Below are 16497 nucleotides of genomic sequence, written 5' to 3'. Positions count from 1 at the left end.
GGGGATATTTTGGGGATATTTAATTTAATTTTATCAATCAATAAATTCCACTAGAAACAAACCTTGTTGTTTTATTTTAATTTAATACTGTGAAGCTGCTTTGATACAATCTGTATTGTGAAAAGCGCTATACAAATATACTTGACTTGACTTGACTTCTTTCAGACTTGGGGTGAAAAAAAGTCCGAAATACACATTTAGGTCTTTATTTTACTACACTTTCTGTTTGCGTCTGTAGATTTCTCATAAATTCAACAAAAGTTGGCGTTCTTAATCAACATGCTGCTCCGCAATCACTGTCTGCACCCTTTCATCACATGCACCGCTGGAAAGCTCTCTCTCTCCTGTACAATGCTGTCGGATCCAAATATGGTCATTTCCTTTTTATCAGCAACCAATCGTGAAAGTAAAAGAATGCGCAATCTCATTGGCTGATGATAAATCTTTAAAGCCGTTTTCTCAAAATGACTTTTCTCTCATACTCCAAGTCTGAAATCTGTAAATATATTATTCCTAGCCTGATTTATATAACATTTTCCAAAAAACATGGCGAAAATCATTTTAAGGCTATTGACAGTATATTCTGATTTACAGGATAACAAAAGTAGATATCCATAAATCCCTCTGTATTTTTTTCCCATCTAATATGTGAACACAATGAAAAAATAATTGTTAACCTTTATCCAATACTCAGATTTTTAATTAGATATTGCCAAATTTGCATATTTAAACATTAAATTACAGAAAACTTGTAATACATTTTTTTCTCATCTTAATGTAGGTAATCAACTGGGAAAGTTACATGGTGATATCTGCTAGATAAAAATTTTACCCTATTCACCTGCAGTGTCTCACCTTAAAACGGTTTTCCTAGCAAAAAACTTGTGAGCTACTGAGAACCATCCCAGACAGCAACATAGTGTCACCCCAGATCCAGCCCACATCTGGTACGTGTGAATTCCATGTGTACCATATGTGGGCCTGGATCTTGGCCGACACTATGTTGCTGTCTGGGATTCAGTTGTCACCGAGTCAGCCACACCGTCGCAGACCCAATCATCACTCAATCACCAGGACCCGCCCACTTGGCCCATCATTGTTGGGGATCCTTTTGAGATTCAAACAACACCACATGGCTGTAAGTGCGGACATTCACAGAATGTTCCATCAGGTCCGTCTGTTGCCTGAGGACAGACCTCTACTCTGCTTCATCTGGAGAGATTTACACTGTGAGAATTGTCTAGACGATTATGTATGGCAGGTCTTGCAATTTGGTACAACCAGTAGCCAATGTTGTGCCATTTTTGATGTGCAACAGCATGCTTGGAATAACCAAGAGAGGTGCTCGACAAACAGCACAACAGAGTTGTTATGTGGACAACTATCTATCAAGCTTTCCAACCACATCTGTGGCCAGGCTAACAGTCGATCAAATGCATATTCTGCTGTCAGAGGGTGGATTTGACCTCAGATAATGGGCTAGCAACCAGCCATCGGTGATATCACATCTACCCACAGAAGCCAGGTCCTTGGCTGCAAAACGATGGCTTGGGCAGGACTGATCAAATGGACTTTGTGGCTCAGGTGGAATTGTGCTGCTGATACACTAGGATACCGCTATTGTCTCATTGAACATGCCGCATTAACCAATTGGACTCCAGGCAACGAAAGGTGGATTTGCAGTTGAGACATTTTTATAATTTTCTGGGTCATGAAAGAGTCTGCATTTGTGATGTATTTCCTTCTTCCTTACCTGCAAAATGCTCGCTCTGTCTGGATGTGTTCAAATCTGGACTAAGGATGCGTTCCTGTCACATTTCACACATGCACACTTAATGCATAAGAGGCAAAAAAAAAAAAAAAAAAAAATACCTGTGTTGACCAGTTTATGCTTAAGCCATTTATGTAGGAAGGGGGGTGGGGGCGTGGTTCAGCAAGGTCTGTGACAGGAGAGAGAGTCGGGAGACAAGTGGGTCAAGTGCAAATGACAAACACCTGTGTCTTGTTTCAATAATTGGTGTGAAGAGAGCACTGGTGGACTGTTATTTTAATGCCCCTTAGCGCAGATTTATGTTTTTGTGTTTTCTACTGATTCCAATATTATGAAGACTCGGAGCCTGCAGCTACAGTCCCGCACCCAGAGTCCCGCATTCTCAGACCCCTAGTTTTTCGAGACAGCGCCTCCTGCTGTTCGGAAGATCGTATAACACCCTTATCCAAATGCCATTGAAAACAATAGGATGCAATATTACGGTCTCGTTTTATTTTAAAGTTATCCAAATAAATATTTGCGTTCCCTGCTTAATGCATGTGCCAAAAAAACTCATTGTGTTCTCAAACTAACTAATTACCCAGTAGTTATTTTTTGAGCGTGGGTGTAATTGAAAGAAAATTAGTGATGGAAGGGATACAATTACAGATTGAACTATCTTCTGAAAAATATTATGTGATATTATATTGCTACAATGTTTTTTTTTTTTTATTCAAATTCCAATTTTTCTTTCAGTTCAACCTATAATGGTCTAATTAACATTATACCATGCTAATGTGGCAACCCGGAGGTGTACTTAGGGGATAATTTACCAACTACGCCACTCAGGGAGTTACACCCAGAGAATGTAGTGTCTCTAAAAGGTGTCCACGCAAGTTCGTTCACTAATAATCGCTCAGAGACATGAAATACAAAATGGTTGATTTATTTAGTGACACAATCACTTTAAAGCAGTCATTAAAATGTATCAGACCTCAATCAAGCACAGCTCATCATAAAGGTCTTGACTCTAAAAAGAAAAGGTCACCGGGACACCAGCTAACTGGGGCTTACCAGCAGGGTCAGGCTCTCGGAGTTTATGCTGCTTATAGCAGAAAAATCATTCCTTTCACCGGTGCACACAAAAACACACACTCACACCATACTCCACGGATGGACACGGCACACTGTGAACACACCACCACCACGTAGAAGGGAATAAAGCTGGCCTCCCTGCCTTTGGCACCCAGATCCTGCGACACAGAGCAGAAAGATCTTAATAAGAGTCATTAAAATACACATGGAATAGTTAGGTGCTGAATTGCCCTAGGTCAAGTTAAATTAAACAACAGAACTAAACAAAAGGAATGAAAGAAATCCAAAAGAAGGCAATGGATTGTAGTTTACAGAAAATAAACCAAATTAATCTCAACAGTTTGCAGGAGAATACAGCAAACTGATTTTAACAGTTTGCAGAAAATAAACCAATTTCAATCAGTTTACAATAATTAAATAAACAGCAAAACCAAAATACAAACTAGAAAAATAATGAGATTACATATAATAAGAAATCAAATTAACCACACCAAAATAGATGCACTGCAAAACAAAACCGAAAGAAAGCACTTTACAAAAATAGAAAATGTAAAACAAAGTCAATACAAAACAAACAAAACAGAATCAAAACAGCAATATTTTAAACCGTGCAGCAGTATTTTAAAACCCGCGGGCAGGACGTGAAACGCGCCCGACTAGTAGTCAGCAGTGTGCGGGATCTGCAGGAGAAACGAATCCGTTGGTTTACCATACGGGAGGAAATGGCGATCAAGCAATCAGCTTATGCTTTCCAACGTTTCAGAGAGAGCACCTGAAATAAAATAGAATGTCACCACTCAATATTACGATGATAAGAGTCTCACCGAACCTAGTAAACGCCTGTTGGACATACCAATGACGAATGATGCGCGCATACTCAAGGAGCGCACACACCCAATAACGGCAGTCACAGCAGTAGTGCGAGATCCACACGAGGGACGGAACAGCTGACTCGCACTTTACGAGAGGAAATGGCAATCACGCAATCAAGAGCTTACTAAGGTGCGAGAAAACACATGCAACCAGGGACAATTAGTTACTGATTTTAGAAACCATCTCATAAAGTCACCAAGCGTTCCTACCTCTCAAATGTCCACACCTAATGCCGGGAGCAGCCACAGTAACGTCATTGCGGCGCGTCAATGACGTCAACAAATTACGTTGACCTCAAGCACAAGTCTGTCGCACTTTATATCCCCATGGGGACAGCTAATTGGCTTACGATCCACCTATAATTATAAGGGAAAGTAAAAGGCTTTCCCACCACACTAACATTACAAAACCTGTTTTTTGATATTTTGAATGCAAAGCAAAACCAATAATAAACAATTCTGTACTTTATTTAACGATCACCTAAACATCATCTTGCTGTAAACAGTACAAAGCAAAGAAAAAAGGAAGAAAGAAGTTAGTGTTAGTGACTTTACTTTTCGTCTTCAATTGCATTAAAAAAACAAACTCATAAGTCGTTTTGGATAAAAGCGTCTGCTAAATGAATAAATGTAAAATGTAATGTAAATGCATAAGGTAAAATAATTACTTTCTGGTAGGCGAATGTTCATTCTTTCTTCATTCTTTTTGCAATCGCTCTGTCAAATTCCTCAACTTCACTAAAATAAAAGGAGAATGCCATTATTTTTTTTTTGCAAATGCAAATTACAAGCATACCTAGGGTGATAAATAGGGCCGCGGAGGAACACCTCCTGCCAGGATAATGCCTGCAGCTCACATAGGCCATGAATGATGATGGCCTGTCCATATAAATAAATTAATTAATATATAAAACATTGCATATATGGCAATAATAGAAAAAATCCAATTGACAAACATGTTCGGGCCTACCTCAGGAAAAAGAAAACTACAAATGAACTCCACTTCATCTGTGAAGTTCAGTTGAGTTTTAGAATTATCCAGCAGAGCTTTGAGGCGTTGAAAAAGAATGTAGACTGGCACACGTGGCTTTTAGGGGGAACCACTTTGATGGTTTCCCATTGAGAACATCCTGCGGGGCAAACAAAAAGTGTTGTTTTATATATACACAAGCCATCAATGAATAATTGGCATAACCATTAAAAATATAGCTAAGAGCATATTTGATAATCAATTGACAATGTTGAAGTTGACAATGATCACAGCCCTGGGTGAGTCATTTAGGAATGCTAATCTTTAAATTGTGAAAAAGGACCATTTCAGTACCACTAAATGCTGCTCTGTTCCCTTTGAAGTCACAATGCAGTCCACCAGTGTTTCTTTGGTTCTTGTCCGATCTTGGACTGCTTGGACGTGCTGTGGGACATCATGTGTGGTGCTTCTTTTTAGCTTATACAGTGGTTGACAGAGCCTATACACTAATGATGACATTCTTTGATATTAACACACTTAATGTATTTAATTGGTCTACTTTAATGTCAAATAATTTTAATAAAATTTTTACAATGGCTTGTCTACAAAAAGTCCAAGGTTAAAGCTAGCGTTAGCGTTAGCTATCAAAATATTTTCGGGGAAAAAAGGCGAAAAAACATACATTAACGCCTCAATTTTGTTACAAACTATCTCTACAAATATTAATGGACTATTCATATGTTGGTGTATCGATGAGCTATAAAGTAGTTTGATTAAAAAAGAAATCGAATGAGTATGATTCGCTAAATAAAATTGACGATACTCACGTTTCGGCTTAAGTTCTTAACATGTTTATCCGATCCAATTTGATAGGAGGTGCTGTCTTGAAAAATGAGGGGTCTGAGAATGCGGGACTGTAGCTGCAGGCTCCGAGTCACTGATTCTGAAATAAAACATGAGTCTCAGTCAAGCCGACCCCGTCTTCCACCTAACAACATTATTTTGAACCTGTAACAATTATCTTTGCGTGTGAGCGCACATTATTTTATATAATGGCTGGCCTATGTAAACGGTGGCTCGCGATGCCCAGCATAATGTATGGCCAGCGACACTAGTTATGAAAAACTATGTGTTGTGAGTTGTGTTTTGTAATGTTGTGGGGTTATTGGTCAGACACGGGACAGCAGGCATCAGTTTCTCTGGATGATTTATTCCTGGTATATAAAACACAAACAAGCAGCCTCTTAGAGAGTGAATTGACCTTGTTTTCTCTATAAAATAAATATGTACATTTGATGTACACCATGAGCTCCATTGACAAAATGGATCAATTTGTCCAAAATGACAAAAAAAAATAAAAAATCACACAGATAAGTAAAATAACATTATACACATAAATTGAAAATAAAAATAGACATAAAAGTAATAATTACTATTAAGATTACATAATTCAATGCATTAAGAATGCAAAAAATGATATTGGTTCATGACATCACATCATACACATACCTCAACCAGAGCTGCTGAGTCTTTAGCCATTTACTACAAAGTGCTTAAGACGCATCTTTTTTTCGTCAACACTTGACCCATTAATACTATCACTTACTATTTTATATATATATATATCTGTCCTAGCGTGTATATATATATATATATCACTGATTCTTGGGAATTTGGATAAAACATGTCCCACGAAGAAAAGTGCTAATTCTGTTGGAAATTAATAACATTTTCATGAATAAAAAGAATCAAGGTTATAATCAGGGGGTCCTTTGCACATATGTAAGGTTATTTTATAGGTTTATTTTTAATTTGTATTAATTTAATGATTATATGCTGGCCCATTGCCTACAAAATCAGTTGTCCTCGGATAGGAGATAATCATTTCAACTTGATTAAAAAAACAAAACGTAATAATTAAATTGAAAAATATCTTTACCACATGAAAGAGTACATACTAAATATTGTTCAAACCTCACTGTTTGTAGTTTTTAATACATATTACAATTATTTTGTGGTTGCTCAAAATGTGTCCCACATATTCGTCACCACCGTCAGATATTTATAAAAAGCAATAAAATCAGGCAACTACAAGGTCAACTTAATTCCTGGGGACCCCATTTTCAAACCTTCAACTGTTCTGCATGCTTCAAGATCACTCAAGCTCCTGTAAGTTTGCTAATTGCTCTTAGACTTGTTCATATTTTTGGACACTGCTACTGTCACAACCATAACATGTCAACACCGTCTCTTTTGTATAAAACAATATTAGATTAGATTATGACATAAATGTATACTTTTTAAGAAGAGGTCTGAAGTAGATAGCAACAGAGGGAAAAAAAGATGGCTAATGTGAACAACTCATGAATATCATGTGAAAGAGTAGATTTTGTCACCACCGTCATACGTTTTAAAACCGACAGGTTTTCTGTCTGACGGTGGTGACGTACAGTCTGACGGTGGTGACAAAAACCTCCAAATGGTCCTCAACGAAGGCTAGAATATAATTGTTGATCACAATAAATACCAATATGGCCTGTAATGTTTCATTAACCTTTTTTATATTTGTATTTATGTAATTCTCCCTATATTTCTTCCATACAGGCCTACACCGCATGCTACTATTAAGCAATATAGCACGAGTGAGAGTGAGGATGTTCGTGGATATCCATGAACATCCTCACGAACACGAGTTTCTCTAAAACGCCTTGGGAGATTGCTTATGGTAGAGAAATGAACATTAAATTCACGGGAAACAGCTCTGCTGGACATTCCTGCAGTTAGCATGCCAATTGCAGGCTCCCTCAAAACTTGCGACATCTGTTGGATTGTGCTGTGTGATGAAACTGCCTTTTAGAGTGGCCTTTTATTGTGGCCAGCCTAAGGCACACCTGTGCAATAATCATGCTGTCTAATCAGCATCATGATATGCCACACCTGTGAGGTGGATGGATTATCTCGGCAAAGGAGAAGTGCTCACTAACACAGATTTAGACAGATTTGTGAACAATATTTGAGAGAAATAGGCTTTTTGTGTACATAGAAAAAGTCTGAGATCTTTGAGTTCAGCTCATGAAAAATGGGGGCAAAAACAAAAGTGTTGCGTTTATAATTTTGTTCAGTGTAATTAGACCGGACCTAACTGCGGTATAACCATTGGTAACCTTCCCTCTCTCTCAATTCACTATTATGCCATGTTCATTTGGCTTACGTCATTTGGGATGCACATAGTGCACCTACTACCTACCTATATAGCACATACAATATCCCTTGTAGGCTATGCATCTCCCATGACTAAAACCAAATGAAAATGGCATGACAACATTTAACCAAATCTAACATTCACTGTAATTCCCCCCCAATTTCATAGTCATTACTTTAGGTCAACTTTGACTTTAAGTATTTTAGGAAGTTATGGCTAGGTAGCAGCTATCTGTGGAGGAAAGAAACAGGGAATATTAAAAGAAGCGGAGAGAGATAATACACAGTGAGGCAGAGTTAAAGCAGAACTCGGCAACTCTAGTAATTTCTTCGCTGATCTTCACTTTTGTTGTCGCATGTTTTCTCAAAGAGCTCCCCCTACAGCTGTGGGCCGTATATTTCACAACACAGTCGTAAAAAAAACTCACTTGAGGCACCCTCCTCCCCCTTTCTACCACTGCTCACGTGCATATGTTATTATCGTAGCCGGCCAACTTTGTCGTGTGGAGCTATGTCTACCGAGGTGGGTAATACATCATACACAGTATCATATGGCATGTGTTTATGTCGAATTGCCGTAAAGCAGTTTGTGTTTCTCGCTTCTCGTTCTCGCTTCTCACAAGACTTCCAATTTCTATCTTGCCGGGACGGTAGTCCCCAAGTTGCAAGGTTGGTTTTCCGCATGGGAACGCTGGGGGGAGCGGGGAAAGTCACCAATATCACCAGAACAGGTTGTTTAACCATCCAAATTATTTCTAGACAGTTTTATTAAGTTAAAAAAGTTGCCAAGTTCTCCTTTAACCCTCTGAGGTCGGCAAACGCGCCGGCGCGTTTTGCTGGATTTTCTCCACATTGTAGCACTATAAACTTAAATTACTCCGTCATTTATGGTCATACAGAAAAAAGAAATATAAAAAAAGAATCTGTGATATTTCTGCTTTTGTATGTGTCCACTTACAATCAAATCAAAACATTGTGCTTTTGTAAAATAAAGAAAATAAACAGGGTGTGCGTTCTGCCTCTCCGTCGCGGTGAACTTTTTTTTCTTGAGCACGTCTATAAACTGAAACAAAACTCAGCGAATACTTGTCACACATTTATGAGCCATACACCTTTATAAACATTTAAGTGTGTACTTTTAAATGATCGGGTTCAAAACGAAAACAAATATTTTCTGTTTAAGGGTGATTCTTTAACTATGGTACTTTTCTTGTCCCTGGATGAAATAATAAAATCTAAAAAACATTTCTTCTTTTTTGTTTTTGTCACACTTACTTCACCCTAAGGGGAACTTATAAAAAATGTATCATGGCTCAATCATTCTTTTTATTATATAATATGAGGCCTTTTATACATGTTTTTTACTGTTTTCCCTCCGTCCCTAAGCCAGACTTTGTACCTTCAACCTCGCTTAATTCTAAATTAAATATTTAAAAAATGTATATTTCAAGTACAAATTATAAAAAAATGTCTATTTCAATTATACATATTAAATATTGCAATATTTATTCACATTTTCCTATATTTTTCATAAGTAGAACCCTTGTCCCTTGGGTTCACTGTCATTTCCACCACACTGTACAAAATAGAATCCTGGAATCATTGATTTAGGTTTGTATACTTGGTAACCATAGCAACAGAAACCCCACAGTGGAACACATGGCTGAGTGAAAGGGTGACCTCTTTTGGGGGTAATGAAAAGAAGAAAAATGAAGGTAAATATGACTAAAACTGAGAGTATGTTTATTGGTCGTCATTTCCAAACGGCTCATATTTCACATGGACGTAAAAATAACTGTATAAATTTAATTTAATAATGTGTAATTTGTGTATATTTAATGCTAACTCTAAAACTAATATTAGCAGGCTAACATAGCATGATATTTTAGAGGGAAAGGGGGGAAATGTCATTTCCACCACAGTCATTTCCACCACGGGGTTCATTGTGGTGGTAAAGACATGGTGTGGTGGAAAAGACATTGTTCATGCAAAACAGCAAATTATTTGGGCTATAATACTAAAACTTTAATGTAAAAAAAAACAACAACATATAATTAATTAAGTTAAGGTAGTAAGGAAATATTTTATCATTTATTATTGTTAAAATATTTTTGGTAAATAAGAGAACAATTGTTAAGTAAGTTTGACATGATGTATTGGCTCTTTCTTTAAGATGGCAAGCAATACCACTGCACAGAGGTCACAATCTTATAGAGAAAGAATAAAATCAGACCCACTTAAATATGCAGAATTCCTCAAGAAGGACAGAGAAAGATACCTGAAGAAAAAGCAGCAAGGTGTTGTTAAATCTGTGACAGAAATGCCAAAAAGAGAACATCGAAAAATGAGAAGACAGTGGCGAATTTCTCAACAAAACAGACGTAGGAAATTGAAAATGGTCTCAGCAGTGAATAGTTTTATAGCACATACAACACCACCAGAATCACCAGACAACATGAGTGTTGATGCAGAAGAAATCCCTGAAACACCTCAGCTGTGTGAGCCTACACCAGAGAGAACTCCACAGAGGAAAAGAGGGAGAAAAAAGGTTGCGAAGGCAAGAACAAAGGTGTACAGAGATCTTAATCACATTAAAGAAAAGCTTGAGGATGCCCTCAGAAAAGTTGAAAAATACAAAAAAAGATGTAATCGACTTAGGAAGAACCTGGGGACCCTAGAGTCACCTAAAATGAAAACAAAGCAACATATGCAGCAAGGAAGCAAGCAATTAAAGAAGACACTCCTATTCCATAACACCATTATGTCAGAAATAAGAAAAAAGTATCAGAATGTTGACAATCGTAAAGCTCGGCAACTGATCTCCAAACTTGTGGCTGGCAAGATCTTGAAAAAATACCGCCTGGTCACCATGGCCAAGAAAGAGTTTGGATTCTCTACAAAGCTAATCAGGACAAACATGACAAGGGCAGACAAACTCAAATACACCCGCAAAACACAACGAAACAGAATCAGCCAAGAAGTGAAGGAAAAGATAACAAAGTTTTTAGAACGCGACGATAACAGTAGGACCACTACTGGAAAGAAAGAGACAATTACAAAGATGAAAAATAAAATGCAAAAGCGCTTTCTGGTGGATTCTTTGCAGACACCGCACCTGAAGTTTAGACACGAACATCCCGAAGTCAGACTCTCCTATGCAGAGTTTTGCAAAAAGCGACCCTTTTGGATTGTTACACCAACGATCAAAGACAGAGACACGTGTCTGTGTAAGCTACACTCAAACATACAGTTCATGGCAAACAAACTATTCTTTCACAAAGTCATTAAAACGTCTAAAGTCACCGATCTCATGTATTCAATTGCATGCAAAAATGTGACAAAAGAATGCATGTACAGGGAGTGTCTGGATTGTAAAGACCATGAGCTCCAAACCTCTGCCTTCGATGCTGGGGAGCAAACCTGGTGGTTTGAATGGAGAAGCTCTGTGGAAGACAGAGAAAAAAATAAAAAAGATGGCTCCAAAGAAATGATTAAAGTTCACCACACAACGAAGGAAAAAGTATATGGGACATTGAAGACACTGTTGGATGACTTTTCAGACCAACTGAAGAAAAAGATGGGAAAGCACATTCACAACATAAAACACCAATATCTGTCTTTGAGAGAACTAAAAGAAAAGATTGACGAAGAAAGCATTGTTCTACAAATTGACTTCGCAGAAAATTACATGTGCAAATTTTACAATGAAATTCAAGCTGTCCATTTTGGTGATTCCCACCAGCAGGTAAGCCTCCATACTGGTGTGGCTCACACTAAGAATGGTGTTGTGTCTGTTTGCACCATTAGTTCCTCAATGCGCCATGACCCACCTGCAATCTGGGCTCACCTCAAAAAAGTGCTTACCTACCTCAAACAACTAAACACAGCTGCAACCACCCTGCATGTCATAAGTGATGGCCCAACCACTCAGTATAGGTCAAAAAAGAACTTTTTTTTCCTGAGCAAAGTACCATATGAGCTGGGATTCCAATAGGTGACCTGGAATTTTCTGGAGGCCGGACATGGGAAGGGCCCAGCTGATGGAATTGGTACGGCTGTTAAGCGCCAGGCAGACTCGCTTGTGGCCAAAGGCACTGACCTTCCAACTGGAAAAGTGATGTTTGAACAACTGCTTAACCAGCCATCGACTGTCAAGTTAATGTACATCACTGAGGGGGAAATTGAAGAGATGGATAGTCTCCTTCCTGATGGCCTGCTGACCATCAAAGGAACCATGCAGATACATCAGGTATCACACGTCACCTTTGTAATGAGAGTTTAACATTTTTCAATTTATATCTCCACAGTGTTTAAGTGCATTTTGTTCTTTTAGATAGTCTCTACAAGACCGGGGAGATTTCTTGGCGAGTTCTCAGTTGCTTTTGTGCAGATCCCCATCCTTGCCAGTGTTTTGGTCTCAAAAATGTTGACATACTGGGAGCACAGAACATGGAGACTGCATTGGGATCACCAAGTTCAAGCACACTTACCAGCACCTTTCAACCCATCATAGACCTGCATGAAGGACTGATTGGAAGTTGGTGTGTGGTACGGTATGATGGGGATCCTTACCCTGGCATTATACAGGATGTGGACCCTGAGGGTTGTGCTCTGGTGAAAACCATGAGTCATATTGGCAAAAACAAGTTCTTCTGGCCTATGAGAGACGATGTAATTTGGTACCGGCCAGAAGATGTGATCAGGCTGGTCCCAGAGCCTCTACCAGTAACAAAGAGGCATGTGATGGTGGAGCCAACAGTTTGGAAGGAAATATGCTCTGTTCTTGACCATGACACATAACTGAACCTCAGGCCCATACGCAAGTTTCCAAGTTTGCCAGATACAGTATTTTGCAAATACAATGTCTATTTTGTCAGATTCAAGTTGTTATTCCACATTATTACGTTTGACAGTACATGGATTTACGACATAACACACATGACAGTAACGTTTAAGTACAGAGTGTTTGCTCTGGTTCAGCATATAGGCATATAGAAGTTTTCGATTTCAAAATATTGCCTATGTTTATCTGTTATTCAACATTTATATTCAGCTGGTTATATTAAGGTTATATTAAGGTAATGATGACATAAAGGGTTTGCTCTAGTTTGTACTAGTTTGTAATAGTTCAGCATGTAGAAAGCAGTGAAGAAATGTTTTTTTGATTTCTAACACATATTCATGTTTTTTAATTTTTTGGATTGTTTTTTATTCAAAAATATTGGTTATATATTTTTGTTCACTAATGAAATAAAAAATAATTTCTAATAGTTTCTAATTGGAAGTTGCCTATCTATGTCATTTCCACCACACATTGTCTTTTCCGCCACGCCATGTCATTTCCACCACAACACATATTTTAAAGTAAAACATATAAAAAACATACAATCAAACCAACTATATTCAGTGGTGTTGATAATTGTGCAGTTAGGGGTAAGATATGTGTATACACATTGAGAAATACATGATTTTGAGCTATGATAAGTAAATTAAATGTTCCAGTGATCTAGTTTTAGGTGTTTTTTAGTGTAAACATTGTAAAATCTTTACAGTTACATTTCTGAAAAATAAATAAATTACAAATTTGATCAGAGATGTGTGTGCTATTTAATCAAATATATTTATAACAGAAGATATTTAATTATTTTCTCTTCAAAACACACGTTTTGCTATGTGATGGAAATGACCGTTTTCTTGGACTGTCAGATAAAAATGGAATAAAATATATATTATTCAATAAAAATCAGCACAGCCAACTTAAGGGAAGGTTTCTAGACAGTCTGAGAAACCAACTGATACTAAAAAACTGTTTGTAGAAATGTTTTTATTTTCTGAAACTGTCTTGCTCAAAGAGTACCATAGTTGAAGAATCACCCTAAAGTAATTTGTATAAAACCAACAAGATGTCCAGCTTCTCAAACGCTTGCTCATTACAGTTAATTTGGCCACGCCCACTCGCGCAAAAGATATTCACATGCAAATCTCATCTCCACATGGAACGCGAACGCGCTCGTTACCTCAACAACAAAACACCAAAACACTTCACTTCACTTTTCGTCGAGTTTGAAAGACGCGCCTGAGCTTACATTGGATTTAGGCTACCTCAGAAGAAGAAGAACGCGATTTGAAGACAAGAAAGATTTAAGGTAAGAAATTCTTACATGTTTGTTATTGTTGCATAAATGTCACATTGCAGTTGAACTGTTGCTAGATATATGGGGAATATTATAATATTTAGACCCGTGTTTACTGTTAGGCCTACTGTGTTTGTGGATATCTGGTCAAACGTAGATATGTATATGGTAACCATAATGTTTTATATTTGAGCGCGATCGCGTTTGAATGTATCAGATTTTGCAGCGCGATCGCGTTTGAATGTTTGAAAAGCAAAACGCACCAAACGGCTTCATGTTTTTACTATTATCTCATTTCATATCATCATAACGAATGGAAACATTTGAAGTAACATGATAATCAATATATTTTTCTCTAGCTTGGTTGTTACTGAAATATTTTGGAAGATTTATACTGCTATCTATTGTTATTATTATTTTACCCAGCACTGCACATAGCTTATGCCTACAAGGCACAACAAACCTGGTGTTCATTATTTTATATATTGTTGGAAACATTTGTGTGTGTGTGTGTGTGTGTGTGTGTGTGTGTGTGTGTGTGTGTGTGTGTATTTTGTGAACTTTAAAAAGCAATTTTAACCAGAAAAATCTAATATTTATTTCCAAAATCGTGCAGGCCTTTCTCTTGATATCAGTATGTTCACTTTTTTTTCAGGGTCCAGATCCCACTGAGTCCTGCCGACTTCAACATTCACATGAGTCTCTGGAACATGAACATGGTAAAGTGAAAATCAAACACCTTGGAAATTAAAGGTATGTACAATGTTTTTAGGAATGGCACAAAGGTCTGTCTTTGAAGTGTTTTTTTTTGGCATTTGTTGTGTATCTTTGGGTTATGTAGTGTTGTAAATAAATCCAAACAATTTAAAAGCCATTCTTTTTTAAATCTCCTCATTTACAGTATTGTGCAAGGTTGCTCAGAATGACAGGGCTATTAGGAGCTATATTAGGATAGCTCCTAATAGGGCCGTTGGGGAGGTTCTTTGTCTTTCTCAGGTGAGAAAAGCCATACATATTAATGAGGTGATCACACCTCCCGCATAAGGCTTTCTAACACAAAACACGTCGTAAAAATTTTAAATCAATATATTGTCTTCTCTGAATGAGCAGTCAGGGTGATTTTCACATAGTTTTAGAGCAAATATTCTAGGCTATGTCATACAATTTTCAAAAGTCTTGTGAAGAAATAATCAGTAGGGGTTTCATGGCCTTATTTCAGTGAGAATTTATTTTTGTATTTTCACAAACCACGCATAAATGTCATTATCTCAAAACTACAAACTTTTACATAGCTCATGCAGTTGATATATTATTGTAGCAGAGTTTGTGCTGAATACAGTGTAATTAGACTTTAGCCATGAAAATGTCACAAGTAACAGAAATAACCAGAAATGTCAGAGCATGTCAGAACACCATCAGGGCCCAGAAAACAGCTCAGACCTCAGAGGGTTAAAGGAGGAATACCTCAGAACGGAAAGGCAAAGATGGAAGAAGAGGGTGGAGGAAGGGAAGCTAAAAAATAGCAATGACTTGAATGAAAGGGAAAAGAGAAGTCAGAGAAAGGCTTGGAAACATAGACAAAAAGTATCAAGAGAACGTAAGAGAAAGGGCTCAGATCACCTAGAAACTCCCCCAAACAGTCCGGTGGATCAGGCCATACACGATCCAACTCGGAGTAGGCAGGCTAAATGTTTATCACAGTGCTCAGGATTGTTATTTTTTGGACCAAATAGTTAAATAAAGTTGTTAAGCAAGAAGCAATTGACTTGAGTTGTATAAATTTTGGAATTGTATGTTGTAATGAGGCCACTGTCACCACCGTCAGATTAGTGTCACCACCCTCAGTTCTAAAGTCACCACCGTCAGAGGGAGTTTTATTTGTTTTAAATGAATATGCTTACAATGTTTCTTCAGTGCTATTGAGTTATTAAAGTAATGGTATCTTTTAATACAAAAAATATGTTTGTTAAATAAAAAAACATAACTTTTCCTATTTAGGCTTAAAGTAAACGTTGTATGATGTTAGATCTTTTAAAGGAGTACACGTGAAACAGTATAAAACATGAAAAAAAGTGAATATTTAACACTTAACAGCAAATATGTGTACTAAGAATGCCAGATAATGATTTAAAAACTCTAAATACATATTAGACCAAATAAATAAAAAATGATTTGCTTTTTATTGTGTCTGACGGTGTTGACAAAAACAAATAACTGGAAAAACGCCTATTTTATGAAAAAAATACAAAATGAGGAGGTTGCACCGATATATTGCTGAACAGCCAAGACCTTGGTCAATAATAATATATCTTCAGATTTTGTAATTTTACTAACTTTTTATTTTCAAAATTAAAACCTGTTTTAGCCAAATTCCCAAGAATCAGTGATATATATATATATAAAATAGGGGCTGTACAGTTCATTATACAATGTAATTTGATTCTTTGTTCATATTTTAATTAAAAAAAGTAAAAT

At 37.2% G+C, this 16497-nt stretch overlaps 1 protein-coding gene across 2 annotated transcripts in view; it reads left to right on the top strand.

The window, feature by feature from the left end:
• LOC307157394 (uncharacterized protein) overlaps nt 1-16497 on the top strand; it is a 210261-nt gene that overhangs the window by 181623 nt on the left and 12141 nt on the right. The gene's annotated exons all lie outside the window — the stretch shown is intronic.

This window comes from Squalius cephalus, assembly GCF_949319135.1.
Source record: "Squalius cephalus genome assembly, chromosome: 4".
Lineage (NCBI taxonomy): Eukaryota > Metazoa > Chordata > Actinopteri > Cypriniformes > Leuciscidae > Squalius > Squalius cephalus.
Note: the sequence above shows the minus strand (reverse complement) of the source record. Positions and strands in the feature narration are given on the sequence as shown.